Here is a 24666-nt window from a genome sequence, read left to right on the forward strand (position 1 = left end):
ACAGGCAACAAAGATGAATATGATTTGTAAATTACTTTAGAAAAACAAATCCAACAATATTGAAATTGGCTGTCAGCAGCTATTGAATCAGTTATTATAAATTATTTACTTCCTAATTCAAAGCAACAGCATCCCCATATCCAATTTATGAAACACACCTGAGTCTTGCTCAGGGTCCTGAGTAAGTTATCTCTGCTAAGGAGTGAATTAGGGGTAACAGACATTTTTTTCCTTCAAAAATAAGAAATAATGAGGCACTGGTGGAGAATATATGGCTAAACTTCCTGCAGCAGCAGAAAATAGAGCAATGATGCTGCTTATGTATCTGCAGATTTTCATACTGTAAATAAAATATCATTTGTTTTCCTATAACCTTTGTGAAGACTAGCAGGAAAATAATATGATATTTATGGAGATCTTTTCCAGTATTCCCAATGAATTAAGTTTCCCTTAATCTTCCATCTTACCGAGGTCGGTTCACATTAATCTTATTGTCATGTATAATGCTGCTATGTATGCATGCATGCATGATCTTATCAACATTAAATTTTATTTTCCTATTATCTAAATTGCTCCTACATACAAATATAAGGTATTTTTTAATAAAGCAGTAAAATATTGCAAACACATGCTAACTCACAAGTTAAGAGACATCATTTAAATATGTTTGGCACCTCTGTGAAGAGTGCCTGCAAGGCTGATGATATTGGATGGATCATCCCTGTCTGTATGTCTAATGCCATATTCTAGCCTTATAAAATCATAATGCATCACAGTTTCACAAAAATTATTTCCATTTTAGCCAATCATAATTTTGGCAAGGCACTGCATTTGAACATGTAATTTCTTTCTAATAATGGTTTCTGACTTTAATATATTTGGGATACTTTAATGTCGTACTGCCTACTTAATATTTTAGATTACGTGTAATAATATCTAAAGATATAGAATCTTCAAAGTTCAAAGACAAAATTTTATCTTTCACCCCACTGAATTTTGTCTCTAAGAAAGTGTGAAAAAATAAGAAAAAAATAGGAAAATTGTTTAAAAAAAAGAAGAAAAAAAGCTTAGCTATTGAGTGCACAATAATCAAGCATAATAGCCCAAGGTTCTCTTGGTAGCAAATGCACTATCACTATTTTTATACACTACAGAATAGGAGAAAGTATAAAAGGTCCTGTCAGTATGGATTAAATGGATTAAATAATCTTTACAATAGGTCATAGGGGAGAAATTAGTTCACAGATTTAGGACTAATAACCAACATTTTTAAACAGATAGAATTCCCAGATAGTTATAAGTTCCCCTTCATCATGACTCCTATGTTCACAGTCTTGCTAGTAGAGTTTAGTTTTATTGTAGTTGTGAAATCTAATTCAACTAATCATGTGTATGAGTCTTCTACACTGGTAAGTGCTTCCAAACTGGAGCAATGGCTGTAAAATCTAAGTTCTTCAAGGAAACCTTGTGACCTCTTTTTCTACTGCAGTATATCTTTGTGCCATGCCAAAGGAAATTGTTAACTGATATAAATACACTCATGCACACAAGCACACACTCTGCAGCAAAACAGCTGTGTTAATGGACTTGTTCTGAAGAAGTCACCTGTGTAGTTCAGGTTTAAATAAAGTGGTCCTGATCTACAGGACCTTTTTAGCTCTTACATTACCCCACTCCAGCCTTGCTGTGCTAGCAAAGCTCTATGGGACTCCTTTCTTGCCTGTCTTCATCACCTACTATCATTATCATAGCTTCTACAAGAAGTTCATTCTTCATGGTATTATTTTCATAATCTGGTCCATAAAGTTGCTTCATGTCTCTGTATCAACCCCACTAATTTCATAATTGAAAAGTTTATAACATGCAGATAACAAGTGTTAGAATAAATATTTCCATGTGATTTACTTTTGTTTTTCTTTCCCTTATATAGCCTATTATTTCTGCAGGCACTTTTTGATTGGGCAGGGATTCAATATTATTATTACAAATATGCAAACATGATATTATTTCGATTCTCTAAATTTAAAACTCAAAATAATAAAGCAAATAAAAACTTATATGCCTTAAATATGAATGGACATGAATAAAAATATAATAACTCATCTAATAATTGTAGCATGTCCACATTTTGATTAATATCACAGCCCTTGGTTCTTCATTGGAGCTCTGAATTGCAGTTATTGGAGGAATAACCTACTTATGTTCTCAATATTCTATTTATTATCATATTACTGTATCAATTTGTTGTCTGACTTCTTGAAAATATACTGTCATCTTCACCTTGAATCCATTATGGAATCCGTTCTAGACACAGGAGATTTGTTTTATTGTTACTTTAAGAGGAGATAACATGAGGAGATAACATGACTTGTTACTGTTTATTAATTTCCTTGTGCATTGAAGACAGTGTTATGTATTTGTCCATGAAGAGGAAAATGAGAAATAAAAATTCCAGGAGATATTTAATGCACTGGGAAAAGGAAGTCAAATTAAAAGTATAGAAGAGTTCTCTATGACAGAATGGACCCCTCTGGGAGAATAAATGTCTGTATTGGAAAGGATTTTGAGGGCCCTCCAGGAATCCTGATTAGGATTCCCATGATTTGCATGTTGACTGTATTGCCCTGTCAAACACATTATATGAGAAAAATTTTCTATTTATTTCTTTTCCTGGGCAATCCTCTCATGCCACTTTTAGTTTTTATAAATTGTTTGGCTTTATTTCATAATCTTCTCAGTGGTCTTTGTATTTTATTTTATGTAACTTGATGCTGCTTTTCCCCATCCTGATAGCTTTTATTACTTAGTTACCAGTATGAGTCCATTATTATTTCTGAGTAGTGATATTTACTCAATTCACTGTAAGTATTTGCATTTACTTCCTTAACTTTTCTACCTTTGTTACTTTTTAATTCAGACCTCAAAATGTCATTCATGGACGTTTGAACTTCCCTCTTGTGTATGTGAATGCAACATTGATAGGAAAATTACAGATTGCTCCATCAACTGGAGATAGCCTTCATATTTTACAGATCTAGCATCTCAAATCATATCCTACAATTCACACCCTTTAAGCACTTTTATTAATTTCTCAATGTAAGAGATTACAGGAAGCTGTCTACACCCAGATTTCTCTTTGGTTTTGTTTTCTATCAGAAAATGAGCATCTATAGCCTGCATAGTTATGACTTAAAGAAAAATGTTGTCTTATTTTCTAAAAAAGTAATTTATGCCATTCCTTAATAAAACATTAATATATTATTCCTAAATTTGTCAAATTAAGGACACTGAAATGTAAAGTTTTTACTTTTTTACTGTTTAAAATCAAGATATACGCTGGTATTCTGGTCCTTTTTTCAATGTCAATCAATATCATCCAATTTTTAGAGGCGCCTTGGTGAATCTGTCATTCTCTTCTTATATGACCTTAGCCTAGTTTAACGGACTTCCTGATTGATAATGTACATGGTTTTACTACTAGGTTTCTGGTTTGAATTAATTCCATGTTAGTTGTGATTGAAAATCATTACCATCTGATAGATGTTCTGTGTTACTGCTCATGCAGAATGAGTTATGGGGCTTTATCTATCCACAGCAGCTGAAAGCGAACAGGTGTCTCCATCATTAAACCACCAACATCAAATGGCATCCTTCTTGGTGTTGTAAGATGTGAAAAGCATCAAAACTCAGATATTCCTCCCTCCATTGACGCAATACAGCTGTTATTTGATAGCAATTGCCATTGAGAGCATATGCGACTCCGTGTCCATAATGAGCCTTGCTGTATATGGCCTAAAAATAATTGTAACATGCATTGCATTAGTCTAAATGTTTATTAGGTTGAGTAAAAAATTTTGTTTGGATTAGTAGATCTGACAGCATTTCTGATGAAAGAACATATAGTCAAATGTTATTACTTGTTTAAGAAAACTATATTTAAAAGAGTCTTACAATTGGTTTAATCAGAATCAATATTTTTCGTTCACTGAAAAATTTCTCTTCTATTAAAAATTATGTAGTAAAGAGAATTTAAATGTCTGTGTTCTAATATTCTGCAAAATGTGCTTATTTTAGTCTATGTCATTTAAAAAACTTTTGTTTCCTAATTTTTTGCAGGGTGTCTGGTTGAAACCAGGCAGTGGTTATCTTCCTCTGCAACCTGACTGCTTATGTGTAAACACATAAAAAAATTAAAATTTAAAATTTAAATTCACATTCTTATCACTCACTGTCATCCAGGTAATTTACCACCGGTGGGCCATGAAGACACTCCCAACAGAGTCACAGAATGGTTTGAGCTGAAAGTGACATTAAAGATCATCTAATTCCACCCTCTGCCATTAGCAGGGAGACCTTCTTCAAGACCAATTTGCTCAAAGCTCCATCCAAATGGCATTAAACACTTCACAATTTCTCTGGACAATCTGTCCCTGTGCCTTACCAGCCTCACAATAAATAATTTCTTCTGAATATCTAATCTAAATTACTACTCTGAAACTTGAGTACTTTCAAAATGAGATAGGCAGCTATAAGGGAAGCACTTGTTCTCAACTGTCTCAGCACTCTTTAGTAATGGAAAACACACTGAAGCTGTACCCATGCATGGAATAGAGCAACTCCTCCTTCTCTGCCTGTATTTTTTCAAAAGTTTAAACATAAAGTTGAAATATATCCACATCAACACATTTGTTTGCAGTCTATCCTACCATGTCTGTCTGTCCCTAAAAGGAGGAATGCTCTGAACAAACATACACACAGAGCTCTTGTTCCACCTTCGTTTTTTTCCATACTGTAAATTTGTAAGCAGGCTCGAAAGATGAGTGTTCATTTACATTAATTTCTTAGAAATGTGACAGCCACCTACATAATACCATTTCGTGGTTACTGTCTCATTGCGTCTGGTGTATTAACTACACTTCAGTATTTATTCACCATTTTTTCACAAACCTATTACAAAACTCTCCTAAATTTTGACTAATTAACTGTTTGTCATCTAGATCCTATTTCTCTTTATATGTTCTTGCTGCTCAGTGAGGGTGTTGTGATTGTTAAACCCCAGTCGTTCCAGCAGCAATGTCTGGGTAGCCCGGCACTGACTCACAAGATGCATCCAGCATTGTTCAAGCTCCTCCATTTCACCACGAGGGCCAAACCCACCATCACCTGGGCTCCCCTCCTTTCACACTAGGCCCCTGGATTCTGTGCTTCCTGCTGTTATTCTCTGAATCTCCCCTGGCAATATCATTCATGGCCACATGGATGAGACAAAACAGGTTGTAGGGATGGAGAGGATCTCCACGTCCAGTTGAAATCTTATATTTTTAATGAGCTTACAGGTTTGTTACAAAAATTTCAAGCAACATAACATTGATACCTTATTTGAGAAATGGAGGAAAAATACTTTAAAAAATGAAAGAAACAAAAACCATGAACAGTTAAAAAGAGCTGATTTCCAACTTCCAAGCTGGAAAACTGTGACTCATATATAAAAACAGAGATGAGAAAAAAAACTTGCAATAATCAGATTATGTTGCAAAAGTTATATTAAGTCACTGCCTTGAAAAAATAAAACTAATAAAAATATTTTAATGATAACTGAAAGGAAGAAAATGTGTAAGTACTAAGAAATAAGTTTTTTACAATATTCTAGTGACACTTCAAATTTAATTAGGTTTGAAAAGAAAGTATGATTTATGAATGATAACACAGTACAATTTGGCTTTGTCTTTCCATCAAGAAGATGTTCTTCAGAGAAAGGCTAAATTAAAAAATAAGTGAGTCATGTTTCATAAATTAAATTATTGTACAGAGCAATGCATTACATTAAAATCCTTCACAATTTCACTCATTCAAACTCCAGCTGTGCTTCTGTAATAAAATGGAGTAGTGAAATTGAAGACAGAGGCACATTTAATTAATATGCATTTTGTAAACTGTGATACTGCATACCATGAAAAGCCATACAATATATCAAAAAGAAAAAAAAATGGAATAACCAACAAAACAACTAAAAATGAGGCAGAAAATAAAAAACTGGTTTTAGCCTGCTCTTAACTGTTCTGTGCAGTCATGTCCCCTCCACCAATATTTATGTTATAACATAAGCACCTAATTGAGGACAATTATTTCACTTGGCTTCTAAAATTTTAGGAAAACTTGGTGCCTAAGCAAGAAACATTAACATATCCATAGAATTAGTCACTTTATGCTGTTTCTCTTGGGCCATTCATCCTTAGAGTTCAATTGCTTCATTTATTATCATAAACTGCAAGTCATGTGAAATATTATCCCCATTTTACAGAACAAGTAGGAATTAAGCAATAGATTAAAGACAAAAATATATTATCTGGATATCAATTTATTTGATATGTAGAACCTTTTTGGCCAAATTTCTCCAAGTATGGTAGTGTATGATAGGATTTCTTATGTTAAAGAAAAGTTTTCCCTGAATTTAACAGGATTTGTAACTGCACTAGGAATCAATTAATCACCGTGCAACGACTCTCAAGGCCTTCTCTATTACTTTTTCTGCTCCCCCATGAAAAGGATTGGTGTTTCGCAAATAACTGCCAAGCTACTTTCACATCAAAGATACAAAAGTAAAGCTCTGGACTTTTAAGTCTGAAGTAAAAGAATTGCATTGCAGGTATGCTTTTATGCAGAGTTTATTTTTTCTTTAGAAATGCAGTGACCTTGTTTACCAATTAAAAAGGAAAATAAAGGTTGGTTGTTTTTTGGTATTTTCCTTAGGACTCTTTTCTACAAATATTTTTATTGCATTAGAAAATAGAAAATCAAAATATAGTAATGCTATCACTGATGTTATACAGTATGCTCTGATATGAATTTGAAACCACAAAGAAATATATGTAAGAATTACAGGTAAGAATACTACCTACATGTGAGAATTTATCCTAATGTTTAAAATAAATCTTGTCATAATAAGGCAAGGAGCAAATAAAAAGGAATAAATAATACAATACAATACATAAATAATACAACAAATAAATAATACAAATACAATAAAATGCAAAGCAGATGTCTAGGGAGATGTATTGTTAGTATTCACAAACTGATATCTTTTGGGCCATCATCCTGCATTGCTTTTTGTCATGCTAAATTCAGATAAACAAATTTAATAATCTTGATTTTACAATCATTACTGATTTTCAGTTGCACTAAAACCAAGGTATTTTTTGAAAATTTGGATTGTATTGGTCAAAAAGAAGCTCAGCAATGGTAAAAATGGTTAATTACATCATATAAACCATATTATAATATTCTTATTTTTGAGCAGTAGATTTTAAAGATAATACTATTTTTCATTTAAAAAAAACCAAAAAAACAGAACAATACAAAAATTATTTTAATATGTTTTTCTTGTCATCCATCTCTACATCTGCATATAAATCCCCAAAGGGTTACCAGAATTAGGGAAACTTCACTAAGAAGCCTCAGCTAACTGTCTCCTGCCATGTTTGTGAGTTACATTCCACTACACTCAGAACTCCCTTTCAAGTCAATGAGATCTCTGCACATAATTTTGAAGGTATTATATAGTTTAAAGGTCACTTTTCTATAAGGAATAGTATCATACTTAGAGAGCTTAACAGAATGAACAGGGCTTTCAAGCAGACAAAGATTGAACCACTATTCTGTAAACCCTAATAATCAATATTTCTGACTGACTGTGGGGTGTCTTTTGCTATTTTCAGCACCACAGATTGAATTGATCATTCAAGAATCCTGGATTCTTTAAATGTCCTGAAAGTAGAAAGAAGTACCACTTATATGTAATCTTTTATTGCAACAACACTCCTTGCCTTAATTTCCTTGTGTCAGCTTTCCCACTCTATTTATAATGACAGAATTAATAATCTATATTTATTTATGTAACCTTTTCTTGATGAAGTAAAAACGTAGGAGTTAAAATATTTTCTATATTTTAAACAAAATACTAGAAGAAGTACCTATTGATTCGCCAAAAATGATATATTAAAAAAATTGATGCCAAGAAAACCATCTGAAAAGAACAATTTAGCAGGCACACTGTGACTTATGGTAAGATATATGATGACCATAAAAAGAAGTAATCACAGTCCAGAGTCACAACTGCAGAAATGCTATGGTCAGATAGATGGACTGAGTGATTGTTAGAAATAGATATTAAATCTCATACCATATGAAAAAGAGCTCCTATCATTGATGAAATATTCAGTAAAGCTTCATCCTGCAAGGTATTGAGCACCTGCTGAGAGCAGGTCTTGCCTTCAGATGGTCTTTCACTGAAGCTAACAGAAAAGGTTTTTAAAGACTTGGACACGCCTTCAAGGTATAACTTTGTGCTAAAGGATGGTTTGGCATGATATCTTTTCCAGAGGCCTAATTTATCTGGTGGTATGCTACCTTACTATTTATTATCTCTGAATTAAATCTCTGTGTGCTACAATGAGAAATAAAATGGAATTAACATGGAGACAATGCAAAAAGCATACCAAATATTGTTTGCTGCTACAGAATACAATTTAGAGAAAGAGAGAAAGAAAGGAAGAAAGGAAGAAGGAGAGAAAGAAAATGAAATAGAGAAAGCAAGCAAGCAAGAGAATATGTTTTTGAATATTTGGAACACTATTTTCAAGAGAATTCCCTGCACACCTTGAAGCAATATTTACCAGTAAAGCACTGAAAAAAAACCTCTTCCAGTGAAAATCATTCAAATCTTTTATGATTTTCTATTGTTTTCTGTAAAGCACCAAATTGGGGATCTTGAGGAAACAAAGTCATCTAACCTTTTCTAATCTTGTTTGTACCATAATACACCATCTGTCCAGCCAAGCATACTGACCAAGTGGCCAGTGAATGCTATTTTCCTTTATTGTAGAAACAAAGTGCACAGCAATTTTTTTGCTTAGCTACTGTTCATTAGAGCCAAAATGTCTACGTAGTCTTTAAAATTTACCTGCCATTCAGGAACTAATAGATCAATTTGACAAAAGCATAGAGGTTAGAAAAACATATGGAGACATTTATTCATGTCTTCATAATTGTTTGTTGGGTGAATTTAGGGAAAAGGGAAAAGGTTATTGTAGAAGAATATGCAGATGGTCTGTTTCCTTATGAATAAAGATTTCTTTATTTTAGGATCCAGATTTCAAGGACTACTAAGACAAGCAAATAAAACATATTTTCCAAATATCTCACAAATCAAAAATATGCTAGCATTTGTATCAGAGGCTGTCATTCTAAAGAGTGAAAAATATATTACATTTTTAAAAGAGCAGCAATTAATACCATGAATTATATCTTTCTTCTTTCCTTTAATCCTTTTACATGAAAATAAACAAATTTTCCTTTTCCTCTTTTCTTTGAATGAGACCCAGATATGACAGTCAATTTAACTGCCATACTCTATGAAATATAATAGTAACTTACCTGTAGTGCAATAAATTGAACAACATTTCTGTAGGATTTTGTTGTAGGAATGCCTATGTGACTTTTTGATGTGTAGAAGTATACTGCATCACATTAATGCTATTCAGGTTTTGTATTAGAGATTTGCATGTAGAAGTCATTGGAGATTCTTTTGAAATATGTATCCTAGCACTAATGAGATAAAACAAGTAGCCGCATTATTGCATGAAAATAAAAACTTATCTACTGACTCACAAGCAATCTATTTAAACTCTTCCCAGGCCCAGCCAGTAAAAAATAATTGTGAAAGATGTTAATACATTGTTTAGAAATAGCACCTAAGAAGCCCAGACAAATTAAGTGAAACAGCTCACAATCATTCATATAAGCTCATAAATTTTAAGAACCCCATTACCACTCCTTCTGTCTTTTTTATTTATCACGCAGACACCAAAATAAAACCAAATCTCTTTCAATAAATTATCAAAATGTATGTTTTGGAAGAGCCTTAAATAGGAATATTTTTTATTTGTATCTTCATATAGGAAACAGTGTTCAGAAACAGACTCTGACAGTAGGACACTGATGAAACTGTATCTCCAGGGGGCAGGGAATTGAATGCTGGACTAGGAAAAATTAACCTGAATTCCATTTTATATCCATGTGTAGTCATGTCTTTGATTCTTAAGCAGAGGGGCAGGTATCAATCTCTTCATTTCCATGACCAGTGACAAGACTCAAGGAAACCACTTGAAGCTGAGAGATCAGGTTTAGGTTGGAGATCAGGAAAAGGTTTTTCACTCAAAAGGAACAGACTCCCCAGGGAAGTGGTGGTCACAGTACCTGTCTGAGTTCAAGAATGCTCTCAGGCACACATGGTGTGATTCTTGGTGACGGTCAGGAGCTGGACTCAATGATTCTGATGGGTTCCAAGCTAGCATATCCTGTGGCTATGATTCCATTCTACTTCCTGATTAGCACACTCTTTCTCATCTCTATACATCATTCCTTTTAGATGAAGATTTGTGTGAATAGTATGGCTTGAGGTAGGCACACAGATCTTGCTATTAAGGCAGAATGTGTGCAAACTGAATGCAGAAAAATTAGGTCAATAGTGCTCCTGAATTTCACCTTGGACAGAAAGATATAGAACCTGGACAACTGTTAACACTGTATTTAGAAAGCTAAGAAACTCATGTGAACATACTGTCTCTGAATCAGTACCAACTTTTGTTTTAGTCCAGGTTTAAAATTTTTAGCTTTCGCTTTATCACTTTACAATCTGCAATACCACAGAAAATATTATTCATATAAAGTGTATATATATCTATATATATATCTATTTCCACGTCTTGATATATATATTCATAAAGGTTTTAAGTTTTCAACACATCCACTTTTCCTAAATAAGCATCCTTTCAGTTATGATTAATTTAGCCTCATTAAGGTCAGAATAACTGCATTACAAGGATGAACAGCAGTCAGTAGTCAGGCTAAGTTACGTAATGTAGAATGAAAGACACCTGTTTAAAGTCAAGGAAACAATGTCAGCTCCCAGAAGTCAAATCTGTTTGAGTCAGTGAGCATTCTTGGTCCTGTCACCTGGCATTTTCCCTCTGCACTCCCATTGCTTATCTTATCTTTCTCTTTCTTCCTTTGATAGATATGTGTATATGCACTGGCCATTCACTGTTATTTCACTCCAATCTTCCCCAAGGGTTTCCACTAAAGAGAATCTGTTACCTGGCCTACAAGAGGTCGGTGTATTAATTACCAAGGTATGTAAACAAATAGTGATATGCTCCTTGCACTAGGAGGAGAAAGCAAAATGCATTCCAATTCATCCCTTAGAAAAATGATATCCTGCATGTAGATCATAAGCTTACGTGTGTAAAAAAAAAAAACAAAAAAAACCCCCAAAAAAACCAAAAACAACAAAAAAAACCCCCAAAAAAACCAAAAACAACAAAAAAAACCCCCAAAAAAACCAAAAACAACAAAAAAAACCCCAAAAAACAAAAAAAAAAACCCCAAAAAAACACAAAACAACAAAAAAAAACCCAAAAAAAAACCCCCAAAAAAACCACCAAAAAAACCCAGGAAACAAACTGTCTTGAAAATATGTATTTTCCACTTCATAGGTAAAACAAGACTACGAATCATTAGAAAAAGATCTCAGGGGTCTGCCAATATGTACAAGTCCATAAAAGTATTTTCTTTTAAAATCCAGTAAAAATATATCACTTTGCACTAGAAGATCTCATTTCTTCCTTGTGATACCCCCTAATTATTTCTCCACAAATCTTTCTAGACTCATATACTACTTGTGCAGAATTTGTAGTTTTATACTCATTATGGTACAATACTAAATTATTTTCTGTAGCCAGGACAATTATGTGCCTATGGTGGGTTGACCCCAGCTGGTAGCGAAGTTTCCATCCTGTTATGCCACTCCCATGGGATGAGAGAGAGAACCAGAACACAAAAGCGAGGCAAAAACAGATCAGCAGGTTAAGCAGAGATATATGTAGAAGCAAAGAAAAATAAGGAATTTATTCACTGCTTAACATCTGCAGGCATATGCTCAGCCTATCCAGGAAACCAGCACCTTAGCATGGGTAAAATTACTGGTAAGACAAGCAATACAACCATGAAAATGTCACCTTCCTCCTCCTTTCCATGAGCTCTTTACTTGAGCACAATGTCACATGATATGCATATCAGTTCCAGCTCTCCCTCCCAAAATCTTGCCTGCTTGCTCGGGAAGGTGGGGACAAAGAACCCCAACCAGGTACCATACAGTGGGAAGGACACTGAGGAAGCTTCAGCCCTGGCATCAAGCACATCCCTGGGCACAGTCTGAGGACAAGCTTAGCTTGAGCTAGAGTGAGCCCAGCTCAGCAGGGCCATGGCCTGGAGACAGGGCAGGGCTGTGGGAGCTGGAGGCCAGCCCTGCCACAGCTCCATGGGCCCAGCAGCACCTGCTGACACCCCCAGGGGCTGATGTGGGGTCCTGGGTGTGGGCAGTGGCAGGGAGGCACTGAACATGGACACTGTGTCCTAGCACTGCTCTTGAGGCCCTGACAAAATCTGTCTCTGTGGGCAATTTCACTCTTTCACTCATTATTTCAATCGCAATCTGAAGAACATAACTTTTTCTTTTATTATCAAAACATGCTGCCTTGCATCAAAGCTGCCTTTTCTTTTGTCAGGGAGCTGCCATAAAGGATATTTTTGCCTGAATTTGAAATCAGTGTAATTCTGGAAATATATATGATATTAAGTATTTTATGTTCTATATTCTATATTCTGCTTTACCTACATTTTTTATGTTACATCTAGTGTGTGTATAATGGGTTGATGCTGTCTGGCTGACATATTCTCTCACAGCCACTCACTCTGCATCCTCAGGAGAGCAGAGGAGAAAATGAGATGAAGAAGCTCTTGAGTTCACATAAAGACTTAGCGGTCCCTTGCCTGCTACTGTCATGGGCAAACAAGATTTGACTTGGGATCTTACCACATGTTTGAAAGGAATTTCTGCTCTAGTGCCTGGAGCACTATCTCCCAGATTTCTCCTCTCACCTTGCTGCTGCCTCTTTTAGTTTTGCTCCTCATTATTTTTGATTTTGTCTCCCTCCACTAACTAACATTTTTTCCCCATTTTTTAATTGTGTTTTCCTGAAGCCAGTACCCCCTCACCTGTGGCCTCAGCTGTGTCCTGTGGTGGGTGGGTTTACTTGAAACATCTGTGTCCGCATTGGGGCAGCCCCAGGCCCCACTGCCATCATCATGTTACATCTTCTACACTGACTAGAATTTTATTTAACTTTCCATCAGAGACTTATTAAGTTTAGATTTTAAGGATATTGTTTGAAAGAATACTAAACCAAACAGTTTCTACTGAATTTCAGAATGAAAAAAATATAAGAGAGGAAAAAAGAAAATATATTATCCTTCCTGAATACTAACACTATTATTGCCATTCTCATATTCATCACTATTTTTTGCCTCAGTGTCTCAGAAAACATTACAGAAATACAAAAGAAAATCAGCCTAACTGATAGCCATAGTATGCACATACAGAATAAATACTGAGAAAAAGTTAAAGAATGGAGGAGAAGGAATTGAAACTCTGAGCCAACACAAAAGAATTTTAAAACTGATTGCAAAAGAAGGTCGGTAAATTGCCAACAAAAATAAATACACATTCTTTCCTCTAAAATGTCTTTTACTTCTCTAAATTGCAAAACCAATTTTTAATTCTATCACTGTACTCTGCATCTTCTTTATCTTTCTAAACCTGAAGACAATACAACAGTGTTTCTATCCTCTTGTGTCATATAGGGAGTGCAGTTCTCAAACACTGGGTAAGTACTGACTGCTCGTAAGTCAGTGGGAATGCTGTTACCTCTCATTCATAAAATCTAATTCTATCCTGTAACCATCTAGGTATCTAATTCTTGGTGACACCATTTAATTATTTTCTTTTCCATAGTTCTTTATTTTCTTCTTTACACAACTGTGACATCAACATCAACAAATGCAGTTGTGCTGTACTCTGTCTTGTGTACTTGCAGTCTTCCACAATGCATGCTGTGATGGTTTCAGCAGCAAAACAAACAAATGAATTAATTATTTTGTGGTCTAAACGTTGTGAGAAAGGCCTTTGAATTATTTCAGTTTGATGAATTCTGAACTTTGTAACAAAACCATTCATTGAAGACTTGATCAATAAAAGAGGGAATTTTAAATCTTTATCACTATATGCAGCAGCAGGAAATAAAATACATAGGAGCTTAATAAAGAGAATAATACACTTTAAATCACATTTGCCACTCAGATAAGCATGAAAAAATATTGCAATCTAGAAAGTATTATTTTGCTGGTTTTCAAAGTAATTTTATACATATTCCTCTTGGGGACTGCTTAAGGAAAAAAAAAACAAAACCAAAAAACCTCAGAGCTACAAGTACTGGATATGATGAAAGACAGAGTGGAAGAGAAACCATTCTTCTCCACAACAAAATGGACTTCCTCCTAAACTAAATATACTAAGATGATAAAAAATTACTAATAAAAGAAGCAATTTCAAAGCATAAATATGTATTACCAAACCAGAGGAGATTATTTTCTCCAAAAGTAATTTTTCTTATGGCTATACTACCAACTTCAAGAAATTATTAGAACATGCACTTATAGATTTTTAACATAAAAGATACTATAAACAGAAATATATATAATTTTTAATAGCTTTTATATCATTATGTCCTGGGGTGGCTTTATGATGCTTGTATCCCCAGTTGTCTGTTCTGTTTATGCTGGATATTAAGTTCTGTACGTTTTAGACTGGATTTGAGAGTGATGGGGGGGAGAAGGAGTGCAGAGTTTGTTATCAGAAACTACACTTGCTCCCTCCCATTCCTGCTCCTGGACTGTGTTGCCTGCAGTGGACAGTAGGAGAGAGCCTTCCTTTGCTTTTAGTTAGTTTTTAGCTAGCTGAGTCAGAGAAGTTCCCTGGACTGTGGCTTTTCTTTTTCTTGGAAATGATCGGCCCTGCTCTGGACTGAACACCCAGGAGAGCACTGTGAGCTCATGCCTGTGGCCCATCACAATGTGGCATTTTCCAGTACAGGGGGGACTGACAAGAGACCAATTGAGCCAAGCTACACCCCACAAAAAGGGCTCTCTGAATTTTCCATCTCTTCAGAACAATGAGAGGCTCCATTGTTTAATATTATTCATTTTTCCATGTTTGTGAGTAATTTGCTTGTTAAATAAACAGTTTGTTCCACTTTTCTCAGAATTTACTTTCTAGAGGGACTCCTTTGAAGGTTTCCTCCAAATTTGCCCTAAACCGGGACAGACAGTAATGCTTAACTGTTAGCAGCTAGAAAAAAAGAGAACTAAAAAGAAAGATACCGAATTGCATATGTCAGTGTTATATATGAGAGAACACAGTATGCCTCTGTTTTCTAATGTGTGTCAGAAAGGAAAAGTAGAGATGCATTGGCACACATTTCTGCAAACACACACGCACACATAGGAGAAAGGCAGCCCATGTAGTCACAAAAAGTGGCCTAGAAACAGCCAATTTTAGAAGCCTATACAATTTGCATAAATTGGGATCACAGATGCAAGATATTTAGTTTCATCCTGGGTGGCTGTGTCAAACTCAAAACACAATGATACATATTATCAAATAACTTACAACAACAATCATGAATTATTTTGTTGATGCAAATTAACACTTGAGAATAAAATCCTTGCAAGTACCAGATGCAACCAACAGAAAAAAACAAACATAATCATATTTAGGCTGAGCATTAGATTTAGATTTGTCCATAAAAATACTGTGATCTGTTGCTAGTAAGGGTTCACATCTGTGCTTCTTGTGGTATGCAAACCACAAGAATGCTTTCTGCTTTGCAGTTCTCTTTTTTATAATGAATAATATTTTTTTTACTTCATAATAAAAAACACCATGAAATTTTCAGAAATGTATTGAACATAATATATGTAAGAAAATATGGACAACAAAGTACAAAGCTATTCTACAGTTGCACTGGGATACTAATCCCTGTTATAGAATAGGTTTTTTACTTTGTCAAGCATTGATCACTTTAAGTGGGAGTAATTTTCTGTAAAGATGATATGATAGTAAAGAAGGGAGATGATACAGGACTCTGAGAGATCTGGAGCCCATATATCTTGTTCTTTGCAAATTGGCTATTTAATAATGGAGATTCTTAACTGAAAAGTGCTGCTTTGTAAAACCACTTTGATTTATTTTGTATTGCTTCAAAACCAAAGCAGATGTGACATTGGCTGAATAGGTAGTACACAGATTTATAACTGACATGTCAGCTTTAGTCTACAGACTTAGGATTACACTTTCTTACAGTCTAAAGACTTGTTGCAGTCCTTATGCAGTGTCCAAATGTATTTGGTTTATGTTTGACAGTAGGGATTGCTGTGCAGGTTGCTTCCATGAAAAGACACTGGAAACTGATGGAGGTTGTCCCTCTGCAGCCCATGGAGGTCCACGGTGGAGCCGATGGCCACCTGCAGCCCAGGATGAAGCTCATATTGGAGCAGAAGGATGTTCCCAAAGGAGGGTTTGATCTTGTGAAAAGCCTGCAAAGGAGCAAGCTCCTGGCAGAACCTGTGGCACTATGGAGCAGAGACCAAGCTGGAGCAGCTCACAAGGAACCACAGCCTGTGGCAGGATCTGACACTGGAGAAGTTCATTAATGACTGTATCACATGGGTGAAAGCCCACAATTTATCAGAAGAGGGTGAGGAGAAAGAAGAGCAGAGATAATATGTTATGAGCTGACCACATCCCCCATTCTTCATCTACACATGCCACTCAGACGAAAGTAGGTAGAGAAATCAGAAGGAAAGTTGAACATTAGAAGAAGGAAGGGATGTGAAAAAGATGTTTTTAATACTCGGGTTTATTTCTTCATTATCTTATTTCGATTATTTGGAAATAAATTAATTTCCCTAAGCTTAGTCATATTTTCTTGTGGCAGTAGCTGGTATGTGTTCTCTGTCCTTATCTTGATGCACAAGCTTTTCATCATATTTTCTCCCCCTCTCCTGTTGAGAAAAGGCAATGATAGAGTGGATTGGTGGGCAGCTGGAGGCCAATGAAGTCAACACACCACACCACCATAACTGAAAATTTTGTTCTTGTTATTACTGCTACGTTCTGCCTCCTTTTTGTACTTCATAATATGATTTGTTAAAGGAATGATTCAGAATATGTTTACTCACAACTAATTTGCTCAGCTCAGATGACAATAGAAGTAAGGACCTCAGTTATTGCAAAAGATTGTTGTGCATGTAAAAATAGATCATAATACAATCTTCACTTTGGCTAAAAAGTGAGCTAAGAAAGGCTAAGAAGCTGAACCATCTAAATGTACTGTTTTGGGGGTTTTTTCCTCACATATTTACAGCTATCATTTCTTTTGCTTAATATAATTTGACTGAAAAAACAAGAATGAGAATATCCACGTAACTAAGAGAACTACAGAATGAATGTAATTTTAGATATTGTTTTGCATGTGGATCACAAATAACAGAACACACTTGTGTTTTGAAGAGTTCAGAATCCATAAACCAGGTATAATTTTAAAATAATTCTTAAAATTACCATTTAGGTAATAGAGATGCAAATGATTTACAGAATTGTCCAGTACATAGACATCTCATTTTGTCAATTTGTCCATGTTCCAAATCCCCTTCTAAAAATAAGAAGAAGCAGTAATGGTTTTTTAAGCCAAACTGATCTGCGCAGCCACAGATTCTATGAGTTCTGCCTTATACTTGTTCCTGAAAATAAAGCAGATTGTTCTGGAGCCAATAAAGCATTGTTTCTAAAGATTTGCAGTGGTTATATGTGTTGCCTCAGGAATTGATCTGGAAATCAAAGGACCACAATCATGTGGAAAGCCCAAGGCAAACAATTCTGGCTCCCCTTGAAAGAAACTGAAGGAGAAATAGTGGACAACATATTTTAAATAAGACCTTAGGTGCAGAACTGCTGGCAAGGAATAAATCAAGTAGTTCTCAAGGCAAGGACTATTCTGTATTAAACTGTTTATTCTATTTTTAAGCAAGTCACAGATCATTAAAAAAATTGAATATTCCTCTATAACCAATCAAAATTATTATACTACTAACCAGAGATAAATTCTGCTATATTAGGTATTAAAAAAACTACAAAAAAGACATAAAGGCCTGGAATAGCAGTGATTATACCTAGGCACAATATTCACACAAAAGATTTCAGGATTCTTTCTCTTAGTCCCAACAAATTTGTCAAAGACTTAAATCTGCTATCTTTCTATCTCTGATGAGATTCTTTTTCCATTCCTAGCAGATTCTGTACAGCCCCATAATGGTCTTAGTAACATTGTGGTGAACATCCCACAAGAAACACTGCCTAAATATCTGAACTCATTTGTTTTCTCAGTCAGAACATGAATCTGTACATGGTGCATCCCTTTTAGAACTTACTCCTTTTCAGAAAAACGTCAGAGTTAATTACTTTGGAAGACAGAATTACTTTACCTTGGTGTCAGAGACTGAAATATTATAGTTTATGACTTAAACATTCTCATTAAAGACTTTTGCCTATTATAGCACAACTGTGTTACAAAAGCTGCACAGAATACTACCACTCCCTTAACAGGCCTTTGGAGTAAGGTACTGTTCCCTGATGGAGTTCCCTGATAACGATAAGATAAAACTGAGGTCTTGAGACATTCATGAAGCGCAAGCTCAGCACCTTCAGGGAGGAGATGACAGCCCCAGGGCTATCAGCTGCCAGGCTTGCACAGACCCTCCCACCAGAGGGTGGGGGATAGAGGCTTTGGGGATGTGTTGGAAAACCTCTGGTGAGAGGCAGTGACTGCCCATCCTCTGCTGTGCAGAGGAGCCCAGCTGAGGGGCCCTTCACCCTGGGAAGAGCAGAGGGGTGACACGGCCCATCAAAGGGCCCCACAAACCCTGGACCAGAGCACTGCAGATGGTGCAACAAATCCTCAGTGTTCAAGGGACAGTGTCAAACGGGGCCCCTACAAGGGAGGAACCTGGACATTCCCATCTGCCCAAAGCATGTACTAATCCATGGAATTCTGTGCTCTTTGGCATGGCCTGGTGCTGTGTGTGGTGATGTGGCCCTGCAGGATGGTGACAGGGAACCCTCACCAGCAAGAAAACCACATGGAGGGGAGCAATGAGACATTGCTGGGACCCTCTGATAGGTGATCTTCCTCCACCTGATCCCTGACACTCTCTCCCCATCCCCCTATCCCCACACACACTTCTCTTTCTATTTCTTTATTTTCTCTCTCTTTCTCTTTGCCTCTTTTATTATTAAATAAAATACATCAATTCTTTGGCACAAACACCTAACCTTGTTTGGTTTTAATACTTTTTGGGTATATTTGGAACCTTCTAAGTTCTTTATATTTTATACACAGAGACTTAATTTTCTTTGCCTTTCTGGGTTTAAACTTGATCATAACACTTGGGCATGTTACTTAAAAAAAGCAATTCATTTCACTTAATTTTAGCCATGCCTAATTGATAGGTATCTTGCTTGCAGGAGCTGTCTATGATATTTTTTTCCCAGAGACATCTGTGTCTCTGTACCGATTATGATGAGATCCTGGAAGGCTAGTTTAGATTAGATACCTACATTTTGAAAGTTGAAAAGAGGGAGAGATTATTTTCCCTCTTGCCACCACAAAGGTGCTTTATGTACTAGTGTTACCATAGTGATTTACAAGAATATAAAAAACCCCATCAGCTTTACCTACCTTTGAACCACAGATGCAATTACATAGAAAGTTAGATAATGTGATACCAAATCTGAGCAAGTATATCCTGTATTTCAAATGGATTTATGACCGAGGTCTGCATCTCTGTCAGCCACATTCTTTCACCTTCTTGTCATCTTTAGTTTTAAGAAATATTTCTTGAAGATATCGCAAGAATAATATAAAAGTCTATTCTGGAAGTGATGTCTAGAAAATCATCTGGTCCAACCTTTGTTTGAAGGAAAAGCTTTGGATTAGGTCATGCAGCATCAAACTAATTCTGGCATAATTCCTGGGGCAAAGATTTCACCCATTCTCTGAGTGACCTAATCCTATGTATAATTGATTTAATGATAAAGAATTTCCTCTTACATTCAGACGGAATTTTCCCTGAATTAGCTTATGCATTTTCCCTCTTACCTATCATCATGTATCTTTCTCCACTTCCTCTCTAATTGTTTTTAGGTACTGGAAGAGTCCCTCTTAGAGGCTGCATTCAATCTCATCATCCCAACCATATACAAAGGTACCAAATACTAACAGATACAGTGTCAATCTCTGAAAAATTCCACTCATGAACAAGTTATTACCTGAAATATTAAATGCCACCCTTTCAGCCTAGCAATTTAGGATGTCTTCTATCTATTCTGTGGTCTTTCTTTCCAGTTTGTATCTTGACCAGCTGGCCGACAAGCATGTTGGGCAGACCATGTCAAATGCTTTGCTAAAATCAAGATACACAGCATCCACTGCTCTGCCTTCAGCCACCAAACATCACAGAAAACAATGGGGTTGGTCAAGCACAATTTACCTTTGGTAAATCTGTGTTGCCTTTCCCCATCACTTTTTACTGTTTGCTTTGTCCTTCATGAACCGGGAATTTTCTTCCATGAGGACCTATTCATTAATTTTCATTAATTAATGACTGGTGTGTCTTGCAGTTTCCTGGAACTTTCTTTTTACCCTCTGCATAGATGGATGTATTCTCTTTTCCAGAGTAATTCAGGATTTCCTTTGGAATTTCAGAGATGACAGAGAAAACTTTCAAGGATGTCATACAACTCTCTTAGCACCCTGACATATCCTGTCAGGCCAGCAGGTTTGTATATGTCCAGATTGTTCAGATGTTCTCTTGATCATTCTTTGCTCTTTGTTTCATCATTGCTCTTGGCAAAGAGAATTTGGAACTGACCTTAACTATGAAGACTGAGGCAAAGAGGACATTAAGTAGCTCAACTTTTTTATGCTATTTGTGAGTGATTTGCTAGTCCCATTCAGAAGCGGACCTACATAGTCCTTGCACATGTGCTGTCCACTTACATAGTAAAGAACTCTTATTTTTCTTTAATTGCTCTTAGAAGTTTGAGCTCCAGCTGAAATTTTGGCCTTTTAATGTCACCTGTGAATGCTCAATCACTATTTCTATATAGCTCTTTTGGAGCCTTTCCATACTTATATCTTAGTTTGATTTGGTTTTGTTTTATTTTGGTAGGGTTCACAGTTGCTTTGTTTTTAGGGTTTTGGTTTGGTTTGGGATTTTTAGTTGATTGGAGTTTGCTTTTCTTTTGTTGTTGCTGTTTGCTTATTTGGTTTTGTTTTAAAATTCTTTTACTAGCCCTAACTGAGCTGGTCTTTATATTATGCTTGTTCCTTCTCTAGCTGAGTGGAAAGATCCTTTAAGAAAGATATTTCTGAAATTCTCCCAGTATTCCTTGCCTCATTTGCACTTCATCACAGACTCCCAGGGGTCACTCTCTGAAACAGTTCTGTCATTCTGAAATCCAGGTCTTTAGTCCACTTGTTTTCCTCATGATCTTTCAGATCTTAAAACTCTGTGATCTCACCATCAGTGCAACAAGGCTGCCATTGACAGTTATGTTTTGAAACAGCTCTTCTTTATATTTCAGTCCAGAAGAACACCTCTCCTAGCTGGCATATTCAATAACTGAGTAAGGAAGTTGTCCTTGATACATTTCAGAGATCTCCTGAATTGTTTACGTGCCACTGTATTCTTTTCCTAGCAAATAAAAGTATAAGAACAATATAACTGAAGTCCTCCATGGGAACCAGAGTGTGAAGACCTAAGGCTTCTTTGACTTGAGGAAGGTTTTGCCCCTGAATCCTCCCTTACTGTATTGTCTGTACAGAGATAGCAGATCACTACCACAATGTATCAATTGATGGTGATTCCTCTGATCTTGACCTACATCATTCAACAGACCTGTCCTATTTTTCATATTTTCAGCTAAGTGCTTATGTTAAAGTTATAGAGGAAAGGAGTGGAATTTCTAGCGCTGTTTAATTCCACATCATCCACATCAGAGGTGGGGCTACGTTAATGCTTTGTGGAATGTTTAATGTTGATTTAATGTTGATTGAATGCTGCTCTAAAACTTTTGTAAAGTTCGCTGTTTTTCTAAAGTTGCTGGTACATTTTTTTGTTGTTTTGATCTCTTGAGAATATTTTGTTGGTATTTCTTCTATTTGTCTAGCTCAGATTACATGAAAAACTGTGAGCCCTTTAAAGTGTCTTGTTGAGCAAGGAGGCCTTACAAGTAGGGGAAAGGGGAAAGCTTGAGTGGGTTAAATTTTCTTACTGTATTTCAAACCAGCATATCTTTCACTGGTCTTTCACACAGAAAATATGGCTTTATTCTCTTTTATCTTCTATCTTTGTCAAGTGGAGTAATGCAAGAGAAGATCATGGGACCTAGTCTCAGAACCTAACTTTAAGGTAGGTACATTTAGCTGAAAAGAATCACATGTTCTCTTTCAATCTGTAAAATAAGAATGGTTACTCTGATCTACTAAAACACTTAAAAATTAAAGACATTCAATTTCTGAAAAGCCTTTGACTATTTTTAGATGCTTTCACCTGTAAGGTAGTGCCCCGGTTTAAAAAAATTTCTATGGGGCAGACACCTCAGAAGGAGTTACTCCCCTTTTAGTTTTAACCACACCCCATTCACCAATAAGGACACACAGATACAAGAAGATATATGAAAAAATACCAGTTTGCTAAAACAAAAACAAAAAACAGCACAAAACAGCTACGACCAAGAAAACAGTAATAATCACTAGATATAAATGTGCTAAACCCCATGGACTCCATGGGAAAAAAGGAAAACAAGATGTGGGGAAGTGTATTATTGTGTCTCTCTCAGGCTGTTGGGGTCCACTCCAGCTAGCTATAGACCTGTGCCCACACGATATTTCATAGACGAAAGTAAAAGATTGAGAAACCCTCTTCTTCACATGAGACCTTCTCTCTTTATTCCAAGAGACACACCAGGTGAAAAAATACATGGGAGAAAGAGTGCGTTCCCCAGTGGCAGGGGACTTTTAACCCAGGGGAATGGCGGGTGGAGGAAGAAGTCCACAGCCAATGGGATATCAGTGAGGAGTGGCGAGGGGAAGGGTAACCCAGGAAGAGACCACCGGGGGCTACTTGGGTGGATGAGGGAAAGGCCATGTGATGGGGGAAAGAACAAACCATGTGATATAACATCAACTATTCAGTGCAATATAAAGACTACTCTGTGCAAATTTCCAATCACCCAGTGCGAAACAACAACTAAATAATATCTAGTGCAACACAACAGCATGGCAGCCTCCATAGCTGACTGCATTGTCCAGGGGACAAAGACAATGTGGCAGAGAAGCCTCCTTCTCCTGACCATGTGGCAGAGAGAGAGACAAATGTAAAAAAAACAACCCACAACAAATGAACCTCCATGATAACAAAACTCCCTCTTCTTCAACCAACAACCAATGTGAAACAAGGGCAAAAAAACCCTAGAAAGAAATGTGGAGAATGATTGGTGTCCAAAACAAGTCAAATTCTGCTGAGCTGTTTGCTCTGTGCCACCAGACAAGGTCTCTCCCAGCGGTGGCAAGTCCATTGACAGTGGCAGCTGGAACTAGGTCAGCAGCTGGAACTGGTGGACTGTGGGGTGCAGGAATCCCACTTTTCCTGGCATGGTTGTCTTGAGTGGCTGCAGTAAAAAAAAAAAAAAAGCCCAAAGATAATGTTCTCCCCAGATCCTACAGGGTTTCCCTCAGCAACTGTGGACAAAGAAAGAGGGCTATGAAATTCCTAAAGGGACTTTAAAAAACTCTACCTACACAAACCCAGGGCTTAAAGTGACTATCCCAGTCTTGGACAGATTGGCATAGAAAAAATATGGAATACAATAGACATTTATTGGTTTACTCAGGACAGGTGGAAAAGAGGAGCTAGCCTACAGATATATTTGGACCTTAGGTCTATTTTATCAATAGAAATATGAAAAAATATGTTGCTGTGTTATCATAGTTACTTCCTTTTTATCTACCTGCTTCTTTACAGATTGCTCAGGAAAGGGTGACAAAGAGGCTCAAATAAGAACTATATCTGTCTGTCATTATATGTGAAGAGGTATTATACTGCTTCAGTGAATAGATATCCAGTTTTACTACTGTCTCATTTACAGATTATCGTATTCAACATTCATACTACATTTTAGGTTAATTTAAAGTTTTGTTTTCACCATTCTGATGAAATTTTTTATTTCCTATACCACCTAAATAAAAAAGTTATGTATGCATAAAAAAAAGGAATGAAAATAACCCCACTTTTCTCAAAGGAGCTGCCATTTAAGTAGAACTTAGACAACATGGAAGCTTCTTTATATTTTCTGTTTCTTCAAATATAGTTTGAATCAAAGTATTATCCTCCCACGCTTGATGATAATTTGAAATCATGCTAATCTCTGACACAGCAGGTTTTTGATAGCTCTGTAAAACCTTTATATCATTGCTTCAGGCAAGGGTGACAGATGTAATCACTTTCTATAATTCATGTTTAATACTTAAGTGACAGAGAAGAATCATATGGTGTCCTTGATCCCAAATCCTCAGCCATGCTATATCACTCACC

Source organism: Passer montanus, unplaced genomic scaffold, assembly GCF_014805655.1.
Source record: "Passer montanus isolate IOZ18808 unplaced genomic scaffold, ASM1480565v1 scaffold11, whole genome shotgun sequence".
Classification (NCBI taxonomy): domain Eukaryota; kingdom Metazoa; phylum Chordata; class Aves; order Passeriformes; family Passeridae; genus Passer; species Passer montanus.